The following is an 18,142-nucleotide window of genomic DNA, read 5'->3' on the forward strand; positions in this document are numbered from 1 at the left end:
ACTGTCAGTCTGGGCTTGGACCTGAACTCCTACTGTCAGTCTGTGCTTGGACCCTAACCCATCTAAGACCAGACCTTTCTCTCAGAGCTGTTCTGCTGCCAGTGGACCATTCAGTGGGTGCTGAACGATATCAAAACATATCAATCTAATGACTATCCCCCCAAAAAAAAGATACAAAAAAAATAAAATAAATTAAACTAGATTTGTAAAGAATTAAGAAGATATTTTGTTTTTTGGTTATGATGGAAGTTAGATAATGAGTTGAATTATTGGCAGGACGTTTTTAGAATGTTGATTCTAGCTTGTCAGACAGCTCTTGGCCTGCATTATGTGAAAACAGTGTCATAGACTTCAGTTTTAGGATCTTATTAGGCTCAGCTTCAGTTTTATCGCCCTGTAGACATCTCGTTCTTGTGCCATTTTTAGACATTACTTTAGTGTTAACAGTCAACAGCCACCTTCTCTTCAGCTTGTCTGTTATGGTATTTCATGTGTTGTTATTACAGGTTGTTACCCGTCTGTAATAGAAGAAGAGAATGGTGAAGAAATAAGGAACATTTTATCTAACGACCTGACACATAATGGTCGTTAAAGTTGCTATTAGGATTGTCTTTTTGGTATTTTGATTTCTGACTGTCTGATGATCTGTATCGCATGGTGTGACGCTGTGTGAAACATGATTGTTTTTTTTGCAACCTATGGATTGCAGAGAGTGAGGAGATAGACAGAGAGAGGGGGAGACAGAGAGAGGAGGGAGACAGAGAGAGGGGGAGACAAAGATATAGTTCACAGAGAGAGGAGGGAGACAGAGAGAGGAGGGAGACAGAGAGAGGAGGGAGACAGAGAGAAGAGGGAGACAGAGAGAGGAGGGAGACAGAGAGAGGAGGGAAACAGAGAGAGGAGGGAGACAGAGAGAGGAGGGAGACAGAGAGAGGAGGGAGACAGAGAGAAGAGGGAGACAGAGAGAGGGGGAGACAAAGATATAGTTCACAGAGAGAGGAGGGAGACAGAGAGAGGAGGGAAACAGAGAGAGGAGGGAGACAGAGAGAGGAGGGAGACAGAGAGAGGAGGGAGACAAAGATATAGTTCACAGAGAGAGGAGGGAGACAAAGATATAGTTCACAGAGAGAGGAGGGAGACAGAGAGAGGAGGGAGACAGAGAGAGGAGATAGACAGAGAGAGGAGATAGACAGAGAGAGGGGGAGACAGAGAGAGGAGGGAGACAGAGAGAGGAGGGAGACAGAGAGAGGGGGAGACAGAGAGAGGGGGAGACAGAGAGAGGAGGGAGACAGGGAGAGGAGATAGACAGAGAGAGGGGGGGACAGAGAGAGGAGGGAGACAGAGATAAAGTTCACAGAGAGGAGAGAGACAGAGAGAGCAGGGAGACAGAGATTTAGTTCACAGAGAGAGGAGGGAGACAGAGAGAGGAGGGAGACAGAGATATAGTTTACAGAGAGAGGAGGGAGACAGAGAGAGGAGGGAGACAGAGATATAGTTTACAGAGAGAGGAGGGAGACAGAGAGAGGAGGGAGACAGAGAGAGGAGGGAGACAGAGATATAGTTTACAGAGAGAGGAGGGAGACAGAGAGAGGAGGGAGACAGAGATATAGTTTACAGAGAGAGGAGGGAGACAGAGAGAGGAGGGAGACAGAGATATAGTTTACAGAGAGAGGAGGGAGACAGAGAGAGGAGGGAGACAGAGAGAGGGGGGAGACAGAGATTTAGTTCACAGAGAGAGGAGGGAGACAGAGAGAGGAGGGAGACAGGGATAAAGTTCACAGAGAGAGGAGGGAGACAGAGATAAAGTTCACAGAGAGAGGAGGGAGACAGATTTAGTTCACAGAGAGAGGAGGGAGACAGATATATAATTCACAGGGATCATGGAGTGTCATTTAAGACAAAACGAATGGAGAGAATCTTCTCCTCTTTTCCAGACTCCTTTAACTCCATCCCTCCATCCCTGGAGAAGAAAAAGCTCAAACAAAACAAAGGAAGAAGGACTATAGGAGATGGATAAAAAAGCCAATCCACTTTCTTGGACACACAATTGAGCCTTAAGCTAACTGTTATTGGAGAGCCATGAATGGAGAAGCTAGCGCCACATCCATTCTGGAGTAGATCGACGGTACAACCACTTTGGGTCTTGGAAAAATAGGCCTCATGCTACTTTCTACATTCAGCTTTTCTTTGGTTCGCCCTAACTGTTCTGTTCTGTTTTATGTTCCATGAAAAAAGGTTTACTATAACCTGAGACAGATTTTTGTGTTTTGAAGTCAATATGGGTTGAGTTTTAGAATTGGTTTGGCTTGAAGCAAAACGAAAAGATGTAGCGTGATTCGTTCTGCGTTGTGTACTTTTAATTAGGACACTGCCACAACTGGAGGTCTGCTGGTTGGAAAATGTTTTATTTGCCCTGCACACGAAGAGACAACACACAATATCTTAGCCCTTGGCGAAGTCACAGCTCTCAGGCATCTTGCTAGCTGAAGGCCAGGCAAAAGAGAACAATAAGGGTGTACGGAAATACAGATAGCCCGCGATGGACCAAACCAAAATATACAAAACTTTTACAATCACGTGTATGTACAATATAGATATGAAAAAGTGTTTGTACACCAAAAAATAACATTAGCTATGCAGCTGTAATTAAATTTTAAAAAACCACACAGAATTATTATTATTATCAAATTATTAACATCCCCTCTTGACATGGCCTAGTCGAACTGGTCCTTGTGTGCTACTTGGTGCATAATCTAGGGGAACAACATCACAATGCTACACATACATATAAAATATTACTTCACTACATGAGCACCTACAGTTGTGCTGTTGAGTAGACAAGCACTGCCAACAATAGAGTGAATTGGCTAGAAGAGTATACTAACAGCCCCTCTCCCCCATGCCATTTGTCTTGTAGACAGTTCAGTTTAGTGTTTTGTGATTTTGTTTTCTCAAGAGGGTATTGTGCTTTTCTAAATACCTTTGGTTGTCCTGGCTTTTTTCAAAGTCAGATGATGTTGAGACTGAGCACATTCCAGGCTGAAAGCTTTCATCCAATGGGTCTACAGGCTCTGTACTACTAAAGCTGCTGCCAAAGTCATCTTCATCAGCAGCAGGATTAGTCTGTAGGACACACAGTAGTCAGTGATTAGCCAACATTTTACTACTTTGTCCCCATCAATACACACTCAAATAACGAACTATATCCACCCACCCACCCCCCTCATGTCAATAGATCATGCATACTAACCTTCACACACACACACTACCCACCCCAAACAGACAACAGTCAGTCACCCACACTATCCCCTCCTTACTAATACCTCCTTTTCTCCAATTTAGACTCTAAGCCTTGCATGACTAATCAACTAAGCCACCATAATACAGAGAAAACTACACTAGAAGTTGTAGCCTACTTGTAAACACACCAACTATGACAACAAGACACAGACCATGTTTATGCCTAGCTCCAGTATTTGCTCATGGTGTAAAGATTTTGTCAATTTTAGAAGGTGACTTACTTTAGTTCCTGGTGCTGATCTTGATGTTGATGCCTCTGCAGATGTTAATGGGATCGGACTCTAAATAGAACACTGTCAAGTCAGCCTCTGTGGTAGTTAGTTAACGAGCAAATGGTTAAATAGCATAACGAAGCTAATGTTAGCGTGCAAAGTTACAAATCACATCGCCAGATAGCAGCCGCGTAATTACACTGAAATGCTTCGAAATGTCTAGCCAGTATATTATGAAAGCTAGCTAACTAGATTTTGGTTGAGGCAAAGACATGTCGTTTGCTAGCTAGTTAGATAGGTAGCATTAGCTACATAACCTCAGCTTGACTTGTTTTCTGCTGCGCTGATGTTGGCTGATCGTTTAGCTCCCTCTTTGAATTGAAAAAAAAAAATCGATAGAATAACATAATTTTTAACGTTTGACGACATGGAAACAGCATCAATTGAGACTTCAGTTCAGTTTCAAAATCCTCTGTCTAAAAGTGCTGGCTACAAACACAGACATTTTTATATTGATCACACCTCCACGGGGTTGTCCTCCACATCCTTAAACCGCTATGAATTCTGGACATTGTGGTTTGCTTACAACCAGGAAATGTAGCTGGCCCATTTCTACCGGTGAGATGCAGAAACGCTGGTATTTGTGTGTAGTGAGGAAATGATAAATTTTTATGACACATATGATACAGTATGTTAATAACATATTTAATGGGCATATATAGTGAAATAGAGCACCAGTGAAATGTTTCTTTAAACCTTTAGGGGTGTAAAGTTTTTAAGTAGAAGATCCGACAAAGTCATGTTAGGAGGTGTCAGCTTTTCAATGAGAGCTTTTGTCCCGAAACCATTAGAGAGTTTTAGTTGCCAAGCTTATGATCATGTTGCAGCAGTGTGTCGGAGGGAGATTCTTAGATATGAGAAGTGTGCAGGAGGGCATGAGACAAAGGAATGTGTAGTATCAGTGGGAAAAGTTGTGTGTGTTAACTGCAGGTAACCATGGTGCTGGAGATTAGACGTGTCCGATGAGAGAAAGGCAGGTTGAGGTTGCCAGAATCAAAGTAGTACATACGGTGTCATATGCTGAGGCAGTGAAGAAAGTAGTAGAGGAAGATCAGTACAGGGCAAGGAATCCTAAAAGAAGTTGTGTTGAACCATAGTGTCCCATACTCCCAGGCTGTCAGCCTGCTGTAGGATCAGATAGGGCCAAGTAGTGGAATAGTGGGGAGGTTGTATTGGGTGTAGGGTTTTTCTTCCTTTCCCCCCATCCTTTCCCCTTCCCTTTTTGTGCCACAAAGTGGCTATATAAGAGAAATAAACAGTTCAGTGGGTGTTTGGAAGGAAAACCCTTTCTTTGGTTCCCTCTATCGAAATCGCTCCTCTTTCACCCCAGCTGCCAAACTAACCCTGAATCAGATGACCATCCTACCCATGCTAGATTAGGGAAACATAATTTTTATATTTTGGCAGGTAAGGGTGCTGTTGAGCGACTAGATATTCTTTACCATTCGGCCATCATATTTTCCACCAATGCTCCTTATAGGACACATCACATCATGTATACTCCTCTGTAAACTGGTCATCTCTGTATACCCGTCGGAAGATCCACTGGTTGATGCCTATTTATAAAACCCTCTTAGGCCTCAGTCCACCCTATCTGAGATATCTACTGCAGCTGTCATCCTTCACATACAACAACCCGTTCTGCCAGTCACATTCTGTTAAAGGTCCCAAAAGGACACACATCCTTGGGTCACTCGTCTTTTCAGTTCGCTGTAGCTAGTGACTGGAACGAGCTGCAACAAACACTCAAACTGGACAGCTTTATCTCAATCTCTTCATTCAAAGACTCAATCGTGGACACTCTTACTAACAGTTGTGGCTGCTTTGCATGATGTATTGTTGTCTCTACCTTCTTGCCCTTTGTACTGTTGTCTGTGCCCAATAATGTTTGTACCATGTTTTGTGCTGCATGTTGTGTAGCTACCATGCTGTGTTGCCATGTTGTGTTGCTACCATGCTGTGTTGTCATGTGTTGCTGCCATGCTATGTTGTTGTCTTAGGTCTCTCTTTGTGTAGTGTTGTGTTTTCTCTCTTGTTGTGATGTGTGTTTGGTCCTATATTTTAATTTAATTTCTTTACATTTTTAATCCCAGCCCGTCCCCACAGGAGGCCTTTTGGCAGGCCGTCATTGTAAATAAGAATTTGTTCTTTAACTGACTTGCCTAGTTAAATAAAGGTTAAATAAATAAATAAAAGGTGGTGATGTATGCACCTTTCAGTTGGTTGAGATCCGCCAAGACAAATTTAGAAAAGAAGAAGTAGAAGATCCATTGGGCTTCGCACTGGAGAAGATATCATCCATATTGCGGCATTTGCGGCTTGAGAAAACACAGTCAATGGAACAGAACTTAAGATCAGTCACAGCATGATTAGCCTCATGAAAATGTCTAGCAACTGGTGATTTCAGGTCCTTTCTTCGGATGGCACTGCGGTACTCGTTGATGCGTAACCGTAGTTGCCAGTGCATTGCAAGCCACATGGACACGATAGTAGATAGACTTTCATTGTTAGATCCACAGGTATGGTTTTTGTCCTCTGACAAATCAATTGTACATTTCGGTGTTCCTCAGGGTTCCGTTTTAGGACCACTGTGGTTTTCACTATATATTATATTTCTTGGGGATGTCATTCGGAAACACAACGTCAACTTTCAATGCTATGCAGACGACACACAGCTGTACATTTTGATGAAGCATGGTGAAGCCCCAAAATTACCTACCCTGGAAGCCTGTGTTTCAGACATACGGAAGTGGATGGCTGCAAATCTTTTACTTTTAAATGCCGACAAACCAGCAATGCTAGTTCTAGGTCCCAACAAACAAAGAGATCTGCAGTTTGATCTGACAATTAATCTTGATGGTTGTACAGTTGTCTGAAATAAAACTGTGAAGGATCTTGGCATTACTCTGGATCCTGATCTCCCTTTTGACGAACATATCAAGAATATTTCAAGGGCAGCTTTTTTCCATCGTAACATTGCAAACATCATGCTCTTTTTTGTACAAAAAGGATGCAGCAAAGCTAAGCTATGCTTTTGTCACTTCTAGATTAGATTACTGCAATGCTCTACTCTCAGACTAGCCAGATAAAGCACTAAATAAACTATTTAGTGCTAGAATCATGACAGAATCTTGACTAGAACCAAAATAATTTTCTAATATTACTCCACTGCTAGCCTATCTACACTGGCTTCCTGTTAAAGCTTGGGCTGATTTGGAGGTTTTACTGCTAACCTACAAAGCAATACATGGACTTGCTCCTGTCTATCTCTCCGATCTGACATGATCTTCCTGTCCGGTTTTGCACCTCCTCGGGCTCATGCGGTGGAGGAGATCTTCGTGGGCTATACTCAGCCTTGTCTCAGGGTAGTAAGTTGACATCCCTCTAGTGGTGTGGGGGCTGTGCTTTGTCAAAGTGGGTGGGGTTATAGCCTGCCTGGTTGGCCTTGTCCGGGGGTAACGTCAGACAGGACCATAGTGTCGTAGTCTATGTGCCGGGGGGCTATGGTCAGTCTGTTCTATCTTGTGAAATGCTCCTGTCTTATCTGGTGTCCTGTGTGAACTTAAGTATTCTCTCCCTCTCTCCCTCTCCCTCCCTGCTGTCTCGACCTCTGAATCCTTGGCTATGAAAAGCTAACTGACATTTACTCCTGAGGTGCTGACCTGTTGCACCATCTACAACCACTACGATTATTATTTGACACTGCTGGTCATCTTTGAGCGTTTCAACATCTTGAAGAAAGGATCGGGCCTTAATGACCATGTGCTCTTGTAATCTCCATCTGGTACAGCCAGAAGAGAATTGACCACCCCTCAGAGCCTGATTCCTCTCTAGGTTTCTTCCTAGGTTCCTGCCTTTCTAGAGGGTTTTTCCTAGCCAAAGTGCTTCTACATCTGAGTTGCTTGCTGTTTGGGGTTATAGGCTGGGTTTCTGTATAAGCACTTTGCATCATCTGCTGATGTAAAAAGGGGTTTATAAATACATTTGATTTGAGGTAATTCATCAGTTGATAGTGTATTCCTTATGTAACGGAAGATCTGAACATGTTGCACATTTTAATTATGGATCACTTCGCGCGTCAATCCCGATAACAGGATTGATTTGACAACACCCAGTGAAATTGCAAATTCAAAAACAGAAATACTCATAATAATAATTCATAAATCATACAAGAGTTATACATCGGTTTAAAGATGAACTTCTTGTTAATCCAGCCGCAGTGTCAGATTTCAAAAAGGCTTTACAGCGAAAGCAAACCATGCAATTATCTGAGGACAGCACCCAGCATACCAACACAAAGTCAGAAATAACGATATAATTCATGCCTTACCTTTGAAGATCTTCTTATGTTGGCACTCCAATATGTCCATTAAACATCACAAATGGTCCTTTTGTTCGATAAATTCTGTCGTTATATCCCCAAAATGTCAATTTATTTGGCGCGTTTGATTCAGAAAATACACAGGTTCCAACTCGCCCAACATGACTACAAAGTATCTAATAAGTCACCTGTAAACTTGATCCAAACATTTCAAACAACTTTCCTAATCCAACTTTAAGGCATTTTAAACGTAAATAATCGATAAAATTTAAGACGGAATAAACTGAGTTCAATAGCGGATAAAATGAAAGTGGAGCGAGTTTCAGATCACGCACACCAAACAAAACAGTACACTTGGCTCTACACCCAGAAAGGAAAGGGCTACTTCTTCATTTCTCAAAGGAAAAACATCAACCAATTTCTAAAGACTGTTGACATCTAGTGGAAGCCATAAGAACTGCAACCAGGTCCCTCATAAATATAGTTCCCCATAGAAATCGAATTGAAAAGACAGTGACCTCAAAAAATATATTTCCTGAATTGTTTGTCCTCTGGGTTTTGCCTGCCAAATAAGTTCTGTTATACTCACAGACATAATTTTAACAGTTTTAGAAACTTTAGATTGTTTCCTATCCACATCTACCAATTATATGCATATCCTAGCTTCTGGGCTTGAGTAGCAGGCAGTTTACATTGGGCACACTTTTCATCCGGACGTGAAAATAGTGCCCCCTAGCCTTAAGAAGTTTTAATACCTCTACAAGCCGCACAGTTGTGGCAGGGGAAGAAACCACGGGCATCATCCAGACGGTCCTTAGGAGATTTCGATGCATCATAAGTGTCTGTGTGTACCAGCATCTCCCTAAGGCTGCGGGATCTGGAGTAAGTGAAAAGGGAACATCATGAAACACATCAGATCCCAAAGTTTGCATTACATGCCAGTGCTGTCTAATAATGTTTTTTAATGTCAGGGCTGTATGGAGTGTATGCGGTGCAGCACACCACAGAAATGTATATATTTTTTTTATTTGTTTCACCAATGCTTCCATTGTGTTCTGTGTTTGTTTAGTTATTGAACTTGGTTTGCCCGCATTCTCCACCATATGTAGCAGGATCAAGGGACCAGGGGTAATGTGTGAACATTACCCCTGGGAAAAGGAATGGACAGAGAGAATGGCTTGTGGACTGGGAGGTGATTGGTGAATTACCCCTTCTTTCCCTGTGTATACAAATCCCTAATAAACGTATCCTTAGCATTCCATTTGTGCTACTAGTGCCTGTTTTGTTATTGAACTTGGTGCCATGGAAACCCCACACCCTTGATCCTGCTACATATGGTGGAGAATGCGGGCAAACAGTGTTCAATAACTAAACAAACACAGAACACAATAGAAGCATTGGTGAGACAAAAGGTGGAAGCAAACATAGCACAGCAGGCTATGCAGCGGGAGCTGCTGGAAGAACGACGTCAGCAGAATGCTCTCATGCGAGCTGAACTCAGCCAGCTGACAGCCGCCCAGGCCAGTATAGCGGCAGGTGCAACAGTCTCTCGTCCCAAACCCAGTAGGTTTCTTCTGAAGCTGACAGAGGCTGACAACTACCTACAGAATAGACTGCTTACAGGAGGTACAGGCCACAGTCCTCCAGGAGAGGGAGGCCAAGGAGGCACTGAGAGGGGAGGTGTCCCTCCACCAGCAGATCTGCAGAGCTCCAGCACAGCCTGGAAGACAGAAGGTTGCTATGAGGGAGGATCTAGCCAATCAGAAGGAGGAGAAGTAGGAGACCCTTATAGAGCTGAAGGAGCAGCTTGTCCAACAGCAGGAGGACAGCTCCCTACAGAAGGTCTTGCAGGAGGCCCAGGCTGCAGCCCGCCAGGAGGAGGGGGTAGATGCTCGGAGAGGGGAGGTGACCCTTGATCAGCAGAGAGCAGCAGAGCCTGGAGGCTGCTCTGAAGGAACTAAGGGAGCAGGAGGAGCAGAGCGGAGGCCCCCCAAGTAGCAAAAGATTTGCAGCTCGGCACTCTGACAGAGAAGGACAGTGCCTTACAGGAGCAGCTAGCCAAGGGGGAGCAAGGGAATACCCTTCAGAAGGAGGTGCTGCAGGAGACCCCAGGTGAAAAAAGTGGAGACGATTTGGGACGGCCCCCGCACCCTCACCAAGAAGCAGATCTGACCAGGAGCATTCTCCCTGCCCAGGTGAAGTGGACCGAGGAGACTGAGAAAGCTGTCCAGGACCCAAAGGGAGCACGGTGTTTTGGACCCGTGCTGGTGACACTGGACTGCACCCTCGTGACGGACCATGCACCATGGGTTTGGATGTCAAGGAATAAGGACAGTAATGCTCGGGTCACCCGCTGGTTCCTATCCTTACAGCCCTTTGCTTTCTCTGTCGTCCACAGATCAGGTCCAGCCCATGGGAATGTCGATGCCCTATCCAGGAGGGTTGCTCTAGGGAGCTGGACCGCCGGCAGGGTGAGTTGTGTGGCAGCCGGCAGGGAGAGTTGAGGGGAGTGGTAATTGAGGAGAGAGATATTGCAGATAGCTGGCTCCACACCCAAGCCTTATATGGAGTTCCTGCCCCAACGAGGCAAGACTGGAAATCGTTAAGCCAGGGATTGCTTGGGGATAAAGGGAGAAGCAGCCAGCAACAAAGGGGCAGAAGGGGAAGGGCAAACCAAGCAAGGTATGAGGAGTGTGAGAAGTGAGAGCAATAGCCGTGAGAGCAATAGCCGTGAGAGCAATAGCCGTGAGAGCAATAGCCGTGAGAGCCAGAGCCGTGAGAGCCAGAGCCGTGAGAGCCAGAGCCGTGAGAGCCAGAGCCGTGTGATTACACATTGTGACCTGGACTGTTGGATTACTCCCCCTTGTGTACTGGATTGGATTGGCTGAGAACCCGAGTGTGAAGATTACCCCTGGGAAAAGGAATGGACAGAGTGAACGGCTTGTGGACTGGGAGGTGATTGGTGAACTACCCCTTCTTTCTCTGTGTACAAAAATCCCTAATTAACTTCCCCTTAGCATTCTATTTGTGCTACTAGTGCCTGTTTTTTTTATTGAACTTGGTGCTGTGGAAACCCCACACCCTTGATCCTGCTACTATATATATATATATATTACACTGAGTGTACAAAACATTAGGAACAGCTGCTGTTTCCATGAACTAGACCAGGTGAATCCAGGTGAAAGCTATGATCCCTTATTGATGTCAGCCGGTATATCGACTTCAATCAGTGTAGATGAAAGGGAGGAGACAGGTTGAAGAATAATTTTTAAGCCTTGAGACATTTGAGACATGGATTGTGTGTATGCCATTCAGAGGGTGAATTGGGAAGACAAAAGCTTTAAGTGCCTTTCAATGGGGTATGGTAGTAGGTGCCAGGCACACTGGTTTGTCAAGAATTGCAACGCTGCTGGGTTCTTCAAGCAAGAATGGTCCACCACCCAAAGGACATCCGGCCAACTTGACACAACGGTGGTAAGTATGAGTCAACATGGGCCAGCATCCATGTCGAACACTTTCGACACCTTGTAGAGTCCATGCCTCGGCGAATTGAGGCTGTTGTGAGGGCAAAGGAGGGTGCAATTCAATATTAGGAAGGTGTTCAGTAGAAAGAACAAAAATGTCTGATAGCCCGAAACTATGCTGTAATAAAGGTGGAAATAAAAACACTACAAACAGAAGAAATAAAAATTATATGTATGTGGGGGAGTGTGCGGGTGTGTTGGAAGATGGAAGTGCCCATGTGTATATGTGTTTAAATTAGATTAAATTAAGGGAGTTAGTGTACACTTTTCCTTATTTAAATAATAAAAAAAAAATAATAATAATTAAATAATATAGTAAATATGCCTCCTGCAAGTAGCTTACGTAGCCAAGACAGAAAGATGAACACAGTCAGTGACCCACTAAAGCAGCACCGCCCCCTCACGAATCTGAGCCTGCATGGCAGGTTTGCTATAACTAAGCCAAAGCCCCAGTATGGGTGAGTATAATATACAAAGAAATTCTCAAAGCTGCTTAGAGAACCTTGACGACCTCGTACCTAGCCGGTGGGAATTCCGATGGAGTACCACCACCCAGGTAGTGGCACAGCTGGCAACACCGGCTGCAGTAACCCATGGGGGAGGGTCACACTCAGACAATCAGAGAGGGGGCAGAATACTGTGGGGGAAAGGGGGGTATGTGAGCTCCATCAGCCAGGAATATATATTGGGTAATCAAATATTCCCATCCCTGCTCAATTTGGCACTCTCTTGAACAGCTATAACGGTATACGCATTCACACAGCTAATCTACTCTTGAGCTGGTCTCGGTGATGGAACAACTGATGAACAACTGAGATTGTAGTCAAATGCTTGTGGATGTGTGTGTAGAGGTGTGTGTGTGTGTGTAGGTGGGTGGATGGGGAGAAGTGTAGATGTGTGTGTATATGGGTGTGTGAGTGAGTGAGTGAGTGAGTGAGTGAGTGAGTGAGTGAGTGAGTGAGTGAGTGAGTGAGTGAGTGAGTGCATCCCACAGTTGTTGCTATGGGGTAATGATGTTAGGGACCATATAGGATGGAATCACAAGGTGTAATATAAAATTAATAATATCTGCTTGCCACAATGTCGATTTTCTACTGACGGTCCTTGTTTAAGGAGACAATCCTTTGTAGGAAGTGCCTACACTATTACCCATATTATTTGTCAATTGTGGGAATGAATTAATGTATGCGGATAAAAAAGAAATAATTACATTTAGTACAACCGAGGCGAAAGAATTAACAACGCTTATGGCTACTTACCTGGTTTTGTCCTGTATTCATCATGATTAGAAGGGATTCTTAAAAGGAGATATATTAGAGACAAGATCAGCCAACTACTAGAAATAATTGAAAACTACAAGAATGCAGAGAAACCAGGTTTAATATTTATAGAAGATTTTTGGAGAAAGCCTTCTAGAATCTGTTTATAAGTGCCAGTTTTTTTTTTTTTACTTTGGAGGATCTTTCATAAAATGAGTAAAAGTCATGTACAACAATCGTTTATGTACAATAATAAATTATGGTTTCTTCTCTGAGAGAGTAAAACAAGGTTACCTTCTGTCACCATACTGACTTATTATGGACATTGAACTGTTAGATATAAAAATCTAATGATAACATTAAGGAGCAAAAAATGTATGGATTAAAGTATCAATGTAAGCCAGTAATTCGAGTTCTCCCTTGAGTACTCAATCTTAAACCTTGAAGGGCCTTATTTAGGAACTGGATAATTTCTCTAGTTTATCTGGACTAAGGGCGCTATTCAATCTGTAAAGCTAAAGCGTTACAGATTCCGGAAAAGAAATGTAATGGTCGTTTCCGACTGAGCCAACATAATATGCAGTGTTTACTGTGAATTTAGTCTCTGCTAAAGCAGGAACATTGCCTTTAAATTTAAACTCCATGATGCGGATTGAGTATAGCCCTAAAACCCAACTATGATAAGTGTACTATATTAAGTATTGGGTCTCTAAAAGATAAAAAAACTTTTAATTGCTTTGTGGTTTCCCGATGAAATGGGCGGATGGTGAAGTTGAGGTGCTTGGTGTACATATCCTGGAAAAGTTGAGCGATCTTGCAACTATTAACTTCGATAGAAAACTTAGAAAAATAGATAGGATCTTGAAACCGTGGAGAGGGAAACACCTGTCCATCTACGGGAAAGTTACACTGAATTATTCTCTAGTGGTATCGCAGTTTACATATGGCTAAACTCCAGTGTACTGATGTACTGTAATTAACAAAGGTGCATGGAGATGTATGCTCATTACAAAAGTACAACTAACTCATCGCAGCTCTGCCACAAAAATGGATAGGCAATGACTCAAAAGGGACAGGAATGAATTGGTTTGTCTGCCTCCAATGAAAATCCATGCATGGCTTAAAATGACGAGTATAAATGGCAAAATATATCAGTTTCAGTTGAGTCCGAGAGGTTTGACAACTACAGTATGCACCATACAATTCAAAAACAGATTTCTTTATGCCCCAATGGCATGGGGATTATGAACTGATATGCAAAACAACAATTGACGCATCAATCCGTTCTTTTCAATTGAAACTATATATACAATTCGTGTCACAAAAAAAAATACTCAATATATGGGGCATTGAACAGTCAGCCCTGTGCAGACTCTGCCACAAGGAAACAGAATCTACGGATGATGTATTTTGGTATTGTCCAAGACCCTTGTAAGACATCAACAGTAACATAGTAAAATGGTAGTGTACTGGGAAAGATGGGTTAGTCTGTAGACATCTGAGGGTTTCAATTAAGATCAGAGTGTACTGTATACAGTATGTGAGTAAAAATTGCTGTAAGTAGCAGTAGAAGACATATTGGTGTCCATTAGTTTACTCCAATCAGGAGAGGGTGGTAGGGTAAAATGTTTTATTAAATAGAGGGATTAGAAATTATACAAACAATTAGTTTGATGGAACCCCAAATCTATCTGCAATATTGAAGCTGATATTCACTGTACACACTGATGGCCAGTCCAGTGTGATTTTCTCCAGCCATGAATGTCCCAGTAGTGATGGATAGCCTCCTTTCATGATGTAGAGGGGCAGCGTTTTAGTTTGTCTGTTTAATTGAACTTTGACCTCAGTGATGCCTCTCATGGCGACAGATTCACCTGTGTAAGTCTTTAACAAAATGTGCACTGACTGACATGAAAGGTATTTCAGTGTATTTTTGTAGACTGTGTCTGACACGAGATACAGCTGCCCCTCTCAGTCTTTGATGTTATCGCTGAGCTCTTTTTGTTTCTACAGGCTTGCTGGATGTGGCCCTTTTTAGCTCAGGCTCGGCAATCCATATCCTTACACCAGCATGTATATGCCTGATGTCCCGCTTTGGTGCAGTGGAAGCATGTGCCTTGATTTCTTTGTATATGATTTTCAGTTGCAACTCGTCCTGATGAACCCAACTGCTGAGCCTCTTTAGCAGCAAGTTCCATGAACACAATGACTTCAATGGCCTTTGCCAAGGTCAGATTACTTTCCGTCAATAGTCTCTTTTGTGTAGCTTCACTCCGTAGCACACATACTAGTCATGGTGTTATGTAGAACATCATTAAACTGACAGTGCTCTGATAGTTTCTTTAATGCAGCAGGAAACATTGTCACCGATACTCCCTCTTCCTGATTTCTTCTGTGGAACCTAAACCTTTCAGCAATAACTAGTGGTTTTGGTGAAAAGTGTCCTTTCAGTATTTCCACAATATCCGTACATGTCTTATTACCTGGCTTGACTGGCTGTAGCAGGTTGCGTAGTCAATTCAATTATTTGGCCCCATTACACAAAAAAATGTAGGTGCAATTTTGTCCTTATCAATGTCATTTGCAAGAACAAAATATTCAAACCATTCTGTATATGAGCTCCACTGCTCAACCCTTTCATCAAACTGTCCAATGTTTCCAACAATTCCAGCCATTTCTCAAAAGGCACCTGATTGTCAATCACTTCAATATTTCCCTTAACCAATGCATCGTTCTCTTCAGCAACAGCAATATTTTTCTCAGTCACGTGATCTTCATTCACTTCACTCACTGATGTTACATCCTCAAGTTCGCTCATTTAGCAATTTTTTTATTTCATAGTTTGTCTTCACAGTTGAATACATTTCCTTTATTTTTATTACTTTATATTCCTCCCTTTTTAATCACATTGTCACGGAATTCTAGGACCAGTGGAGATGCGGAATCAGGCGCAGGAGACAGAGGGCCGGAGCAACAGTGTTTTAATGCAACAGAAAAAACACAATAGCCGAAAGGCACAGGGCGCTCAATAAAGTCCGCCAGGGAAAACACATTTCCAAAATAAACACGAGAAAAAAGCGCACGGGGCGCAGCCCGACAATAAAGCTGAAACAGGCCAGTGAAACAGGCCACACACACAACTGTCCTTAGTGGACAATAAACAATCCCGCACGAGAACCCAAACTGAAAATACACACTAAATAACCCCCCACTAATGACAGACACGAAACAGGTGCGGGATAGACAGACAAAACCAAAAGACACAGAAACATAGATCGGTGGCAGCTAATAGGCCGGCGACGACAACCGCCGCCCGACCGAGGAGGGGCGCCACCTTCATTGGATACTGTGACACACGTTGTTTTTCTGCTCTGACGTCCGTCTCAAATAATTTTCTGCCGTCCACAACGATGCTAACTTTCTTTCTTAGCTAGCACTACTATGCACTTGCAAAGATCAGAGCACTTGCATAGTAGTGCTAGCTAAGAAAGAAAGTTAGCCTGTACCACGAAAAACATTAGCCTGTACCACAGAAAATAACAGTTCTCCCAACAAAATAGTTTCTGTAGGTTCAGACTTACTCATCGCCAACATTTTGTTACGTTTCATGGGTTTAATAACCACGTCTTTATAACAATTCAATAATGATGAGACGGGAGACAGGAATTCAGTTCAACCATTTATATAAACATGCTCATCTCAACACATCCATGATGCTCTGTGGCACAACCCCAATACACCTGTTATAGTATCTGTTATTACATCATTAATCACTGGAATTCAATTATCCAGTGTTTAACGCAGCCCCCTCTCTCTCTCCAAGCATGACTCCAACACCATCATTAAGTTTGCTGACGACACAACAGTGGTAGGCCTGATCACCGACAACGATGAGACAGCCTATAGGGAGGAGGTCAGAGCCCTGGCAGTGTGGTGCCAGGACAACAACCTCTCCCTCAATGTGAGCAAGACTAAGGAGAGCAAGACAAAGGATTGTGGACTACAGGAAAAGGAGGGCCGAACAAGCCCCCATTAACATTGACAGGCTGAACTGGAGCGGGTCGAGAGTTGCAAGTTCTCTGGTGTCCATATCACCAAATATCATGGTCCAAACACACCAAGACAGTCGTAAAGAGGGCACGACAACACCTTTTCCCCCCTCAGGAGACTTAAAAGATTCGGCATGGCTCCCCAGAGCCTCAAAACATTCTACAGCTGCACCACCAAGAGCATCCTGACCGGTTGCATCACCGCCTGGTATGGCAACTGCTCGGCAGTTGGTTAAACTAGATAATAGGAACACTGTGGACAATTTGCAACAAGTTTCAACAATGAAATACAGAAATAAACAGTTTTCCATATAGAAGGTCTAAATCATGTTTGAGGCACTCTGTAAGTACAATTTTTGCAGTACTTTTTAAACTAGATAATAGGAACACTGTGGACAATTTTCAACAAGTTTCAAGAATGAAATACAGAAATAAACAGTTTTCCATAAAAAAGGTCTAAATCATGTTTGATGCACTCTGTAAGTACACATTTTGGAGTACTGTTTAAACTAGATGATAGGAACACTGTGGACAACTTTCAGCAAGTTTTGACCATGAAATACAGAAATAAACAGTTTTCCATATACAAGGTCTAAATCATGTTTGAGGCACTCTGTAAGTACAATTTTTGCAGTACTGTTTAAACTAGATAATACTGCCCCCTAGCCCTGTCTGGGCTAGGGGGCAGTATTTTCATGGCCGGATAAAAAACGTACCCAATTTAAACTGGTTACTACTCTTTCCCAGAAACAAAAATATGCATATTATTAGTAGATTTGGATAGAAAACACTCTGAAGTTTCTAAAACTGTTTGAATGGTGTCTGTGAGTATAACAGAACTCATATGACAGGCAAAAACCTGAGAAAATTCCATGCAGGAAGTGGCCTGTTTGCGAATTTGTAGTTCTCCCTTTGCTTCTCTATCGAAACTACAGTGCCTGTGGGGTTATGTGGCACTTTCTAAGGCTTCCATTGGCTCTCTAAAGCGTTCAGAAAGCGGATTGACGCATCTCCTGTCTCCGGGCAGATAACAGCAGCACAGTGTGTCAGTGGACTGCCTGGTGGCTAAGAGATAGGAAATGCGCGTTCGCGAGACCTCGCCATTTTTTCTCTTCCTTTTTGAATGAATACAGCATTGTCCGGTTGGAATATTATCGCTATTTTACGAGAAACATACCATAAAAATTGATTTTAAACAGCGTTTGACATGCTTCTAAGTACGGTAAAGGAACATTTGGAAATGTTTTGTCTCGAAATGCGCTCGCGCGTTACCCTTTGGATAGTGACCTGAACGCACGAACAAAACGGGGGTATAACATAACTATGGATTATTTGGAACAAAAACAACATTTGTTGTGGAAGTAGTAGTCCTGGGAGCGTATTCTGACGAAGAAAAGCAAAGTTAATCCAATTTTTC

At 42.9% G+C, this 18,142-nt stretch overlaps 1 protein-coding gene across 3 annotated transcripts in view; it reads right to left on the reverse strand.

Annotated features, from left to right (window-relative positions):
- The window catches only part of htr2cl1 (5-hydroxytryptamine (serotonin) receptor 2C, G protein-coupled-like 1), a 198,924-nt gene that overhangs the window by 39,248 nt on the left and 141,534 nt on the right, over window positions 1–18,142 (reverse strand). Inside the window, exons 4-6 of one of the 3 annotated variants that reach the window (XM_029760674.1) lie at window positions 9,515–9,613; window positions 8,649–8,770; window positions 2,981–3,123 (exon numbers count right to left, since the gene is read on the reverse strand). The exons of the other annotated variants lie outside the window; for them this stretch is intronic. The gene's annotated coding sequence lies outside the window, so the exon portion shown is untranslated. The remainder of the gene's footprint in view (window positions 1–2,980; window positions 3,124–8,648; window positions 8,771–9,514; window positions 9,614–18,142) is intronic. 3 annotated transcript variants of the gene reach the window in all.

This window comes from Salmo trutta, chromosome 8 (genome assembly GCF_901001165.1).
Source record: "Salmo trutta chromosome 8, fSalTru1.1, whole genome shotgun sequence".
In the NCBI taxonomy this organism is placed as follows: domain Eukaryota; kingdom Metazoa; phylum Chordata; class Actinopteri; order Salmoniformes; family Salmonidae; genus Salmo; species Salmo trutta.